The sequence below is a fragment of the Chiloscyllium plagiosum genome, unplaced genomic scaffold, assembly GCF_037043375.1.
Source record: "Chiloscyllium plagiosum isolate Xiang-an unplaced genomic scaffold, Cpla_swu_hap1 HiC_scaffold_31, whole genome shotgun sequence".
Classification (NCBI taxonomy): Eukaryota; Metazoa; Chordata; class Chondrichthyes; order Orectolobiformes; family Hemiscylliidae; genus Chiloscyllium; species Chiloscyllium plagiosum.
Genome location: NW_028270169.1, coordinates 57,875,813 through 57,881,812, shown reverse-complemented (window position 1 = coordinate 57,881,812; position 6,000 = coordinate 57,875,813).

Here is a 6,000-nt window from a genome sequence, read left to right as displayed (position 1 = left end):
AGAGAACACTGAACACTGAGAACACTGAACACAGAGTGAACAAAGAGAACGGTGAACACAGAGTGAACACTGAGTACAGTGAACACAGGGAAAGTGAACAAAGAGTGAACACAGAGAACAGTGAACAGAGAACAGTGAACACAGAGTAAAGACTGAGAACAGTGAACACAGAGAACAGTGAACACAGAGAACACTGAACACAGAGAATAGTGAACACAGAGAATAGTGAACACAGAGAGCAGTGAACACAGAAACGGTGAACACAGAACACAGTGAACACAGAGAACACTGAAAACAGAGAACACTGAACACAGAGAACAGTGAACACAGACAACAGTGAACACAGAGAACACTGAGCACAGAGAACACTGAACACAGAGAACACTGAACACAGAGAACACTGAACACAGAGTGAACAAGGAGAACGGTGAACACAGAGTGAACACTGGGTACAGTGAACACAGAGAAAGTGAACACAGAGAATAGTGAACACAGAGAACAGTGAACACAGAGAACACTGAACACAGAGAATAGTGAACACAGAGAACACTGAACACAGAGAACAGTGAACACAGACAACAGTGAACACAGAGAACACTGAGCACAGAGAACAGTGAACATAGTGAACACTGAACACAGAGAGAACACGCAGAACAATGAACTGGGAACAGAGAGAAAACTTAACACAGAGCGAACACGGAATACAGTGAACACAGAGTGAACACTGCGAACAGTGAACAGTCAACACAGAAAACACTGAACACAGAGAACACTGAACACTGAGAACAGAGAACACAGAGAACACTGAACACAGAGAACAGTGAACACAGACAACAGTGAACACAGAGAATAGTGAACACAGAAAACAGTGAACACAGAGAACAGTGAACACAGAGAACACTGAACACAGAGAACACTGAACACAGAGAACAGTGAACACGTAGAACAGTGAACACATAGAACAGTGAACACAGAGAACACTGAACACAGCGAACAAGGAACACTGAGAACAGTGAACACAGAAAACAGTGAACACAGAGTAAACACTGAGAACAGTGAACACAGAGACCAGTGAACACAGAAAATAGTGAACATAGAAAACACTGAAAACAGAGAACACTGAACACAGAGAACAGTGAACACAGAGAACAGTGAACACAGAGAACACTGAACACAGAGAACAGTGAACATAGTGAACACTGAACACAGAGAGAACACGGAGAACAATGAACAGGGAACAGAGAGAAAACTTAACACAGAGCGAACACAGAATACAGTGAACACAGAGTGAACACTGCGAACAGTGAACAGTCAACACAGAAAACACTGAACACAGAGAACACTGAACACTGAGAACAGAGAACACAGAGAACACTGAACACAGAGAACAGTGAACACAGACAACAGTGAACACAGAGAATAGTGAACACAGAAAACAGTGAACACAGAGAACAGTGAACACAGAGAACACTGAACACAGAGAACACTGAACACAGAGAACAGTGAACACGTAGAACAGTGAACACATAGAACAGTGAACACAGAGTAAACACTGAGAACAGTGAACACAGAAAACAGTGAACACAGAGTAAACACTGAGAACAGTGAACACAGAGACCAGTGAACACAGAAAACAGTGAACATAGAAAACACTGAAAACAGAGAACACTGAACACAGAGAACAGTGAACACAGAGAACAGTGAACACAGAGAACACTGAACACAGAGAACAGTGAACACAGACAACAGTGAACACAGAGAACACTGAGCACAGAGAACACTGAACACAGAGAACACTGAACACAGAGAACACTGAACACAAAGTGAACAAGGAGAACGGTGAACACAGAGTGAACACTGAGTACAGTGAACACAGAGAAAGTGAACACAGAGAATAGTGAACACAGAGAACAGTGAACACAGAGAACACTGAACACAGAGAATAGTGAACACAGAGAACACTGAACACAGAGAACAGTGAACACAGACAACAGTGAACACAGAGAACACTGAGCACAGAGAACAGTGAACATAGTGAACACTGAACACAGAGAGAACACGGAGAACAATGAACAGGGAACAGAGAGAAAACTTAACACAGAGCGAACACGGAATACAGTGAACACAGAGTGAACACTGCGAACAGTGAACAGTCAACACAGAAAACACTGAACAGAGAGAACACTGAACACTGAGAACAGAGAACACAGAGAACACTGAACACAGAGAACAGTGAACACAGACAACAGTGAACACAGAGAATAGTGAACACAGAAAACAGTGAACACAGAGAACAGTGAACACAGAGAACACTGAACACAGAGAACACTGAACACAGAGAACAGTAAACACGTAGAACAGTGAACACATAGAACAGTGAACACAGAGAACACTGAACACAGCGAACAAGGAACACTGAGAACAGTGAACACAGAAAACAGTGAACACAGAGTAAACACTGAGAACAGTAAACACAGAGACCAGTGAACACAGAAAACAGTGAACATAGAAAACACTGAAAACAGAGAACACTGAACACAGAGAACAGTGAACACAGAGAACAGTGAACACAGAGAACACTGAACACAGAGAACAGTGAACATAGTGAACACTGAACACAGAGAGAACACGGAGAACAATGAACAGGGAACAGAGAGAAAACTTAACACAGAGCGAACACAGAATACAGTGAACACAGAGTGAACACTGTGAACAGTGAACAGTCAACACAGAAAACACTGAACACAGAGAACACTGAACACTGAGAACAGAGAACACAGAGAACACTGAACACAGAGAACAGTGAACACAGAGAATAGTGAACACAGAAAACAGTGAACACAGAGAACAGTGAACACAGAGAACAGTGAACACAGAGAACACTGAACACAGAGAACAGTGAACACGTAGAACAGTGAACACATAGAACAGTGAACACAGAGTAAACACTGAGAACAGTGAACACAGAAAACAGTGAACACAGAGTAAACACTGAGAACAGTGAACACAGAGACCAGTGAACACAGAAAACAGTGAACATAGAAAACACTGAAAACAGAGAACACTGAACACAGAGAACAGTGAACACAGAGAACACTGAACACAGAGAACACTGAACACAGAGGTCAGTGAACACAGAAACACTGAACACAGAGTGAACAAGGAGAACGGTGAACACAGAGTGAACATTGAGTACAGTGAACACAGAGAACAGTGAACACACAGTGAACACTGAGGAAAGTGAACAGTGAACAAAGAGTGAACACTGAGAACAGTGAACACGGAGAACGGTGAACACGGAGAACACTGAACACAGAGAACACTGAACACAGAGAACACTGAAAACAGAGAACACTGAACACAGAGAACAGTGAACACAGATAGCAGTGAACACAGAGAACACTGAACACAGAGAACACTGAACACTGAGAACACTGAACACAGAGTGAACAAAGAGAACGGTGAACACAGAGTGAACACTGAGTACAGTGAACACAGGGAAAGTGAACAAAGAGTGAACACAGAGAACAGTGAACAGAGAACAGTGAACACAGAGTAAACACTGAGAACAGTGAACGGATAGATCAGTGAACACAGAGAACAGTGAACACAGAAAACAGTGAACACAGAGAATAGTGAACACAGAGAGCAGTGAACACAGAAACAGTGAACACAGAACACAGTGAACACAGAGAACACTGAAAACAGAGAACACTGAACACAGAGAACAGTGAACACAGACAACAGTGAACACAGAGAACACTGAGCACAGAGAACACTGAACACAGAGAACACTGAACACAGAGAACACTGAACACAGAGTGAACAAGGAGAATGGTGAACACAGAGTGAACACTGAGTACAGTGAACACAGAGAAAGTGAACACAGAGAATAGTGAACACAGAGAACAGTGAACACAGAGAACACTGAACACAGAGAATAGTGAACACAGAGAACACTGAACACAGAGAACTCTGAACACAGAGAAGAGTGAACACAGACAACAGAGAACACAGAGACCACTGAGCACAGAGAACACTGAACACAGAGAACACTGAACACAGAGAACACTGAACACAGAGTGAACAAGGAGAACGGTGAACACAGAGTGAACACTGAGTACAGTGAACACAGAGAAAGTGAACACAGAGAATAGTGAACACAGAGAATAGTGAACACAGAGAACACTGAACATAGAGTGAACAAGGAGAACGGTGAACACAGAGTGAACACTGAGTACAGTGAACACAGAGAAAGTGAACACAGAGAATAGTGAACACAGAGAATAGTGAACACAGAGAATAGTGAACACAGAGAACACTGAACACAGAGAACAGTGAACACGTAGAACAGTGAACACAGAGAACACTGAACACAGCGAACAAGGAACACAGAGAACAGTGAACACAGAAAACAGTGAACACAGAGTTAACACTGAGAACAGTGAACACAGAGACCACTGAACACAGAAAACAGTGAACACAGAAAATGTTGAAAACAGAGAACACTGAACACAGCGAACAGTGAACACGCAGAACAGTGAACACAGAGAACACTGAACACAGAAAACACTGAACGCAGAGAACACTGAACACAGAGAACACTGAACACAGAGAACAGTGAACACAGAGAACACTGAACACAGAGTGAACACTGAGTACAGTGAACACAGAGAAAGTGAACACTAAGTGAACACAGAGAGAACACGGAGTACAGTGAACAGTGAACACAGAGAACAGTGAACACAGAAAACACTGAACACAGAGAATAGTGAACACAGATAGCAGTGAACACAGAGAACACTGAACACAGAGAACACTGAACACTGAGAACACTGAACACAGAGTGAACAAAGAGAACGGTGAACACAGAGTGAACACTGAGTACAGTGAACACAGGGAAAGTGAACAAAGAGTGAACACAGAGAACAGTGAACAGAGAACAGTGAACACAGAGTAAACACTGAGAACAGTGAACGGATAGATCAGTGAACGGATAGATCAGTGAACACAGAGAACAGTGAACACAGAGAACACTGAGCACAGAGAACACTGAACACAGAGAACACTGAACACAGAGAACACTGAACACAGAGTGAACAAGGAGAACGGTGAACACAGAGTGAACACTGAGTACAGTGAACACAGAGAAAGTGAACACAGAGAATAGTGAACACAGAGAATAGTGAACACAGAGAACACTGAACACAGAGTGAACAAGGAGAACGGTGAACACAGAGTGAACACTGAGTACAGTGAACACAGAGAAAGTGAACACAGAGAATAGTGAACACAGAGAATAGTGAACACAGAGAACACTGAACACAGAGAACAGTGAACACGTAGAACAGTGAACACGTAGAACAGTGAACAGAGAGAACACTGAACACAGCGAACAAGGAACACAGAGAACAGTGAACACAGAAAATAGTGAACACAGAGTTAACACTGAGAACAGTGAACACAGAGACCAGTGAACACAGAAAACAGTGAACACAGAAAATATTGAAAACAGAGAACACTGAACACAGCGAACAGTGAACACAGAAAACACTGAACACAGAGAACAGTGAACACAGAGAACACTGAACCCAGAGAACACTGAACGCAGAGAACACTGAACACAGAGAACACTGAACACAGAGAACAGTGAACACAGAGAACACTGAACACAGAGTGAACACTGAGTACAGTGAACACAGAGAAAGTGAACACAAAGTGAACACAGAGAGAACACGGAGTACAGTGAACACAGAGAACAGTGAACACAGAAAACACTGAACACAGAGAATAGTGAACACAGAGAACACAGAACACAGAGTAAACACTGAGAACAGTGAAAACAGTGAACACAGTGAACACTGAATACAGAGAGAGAAAACAGAGAACAGTGAACAGTGAACAGAGAGAAAACATAACACAGAGTGAACACGGAGAACAGTGAACAGTGAACACAGAGTGAACACAGAACACTGAACACAGAGTGAACACAGACGACAG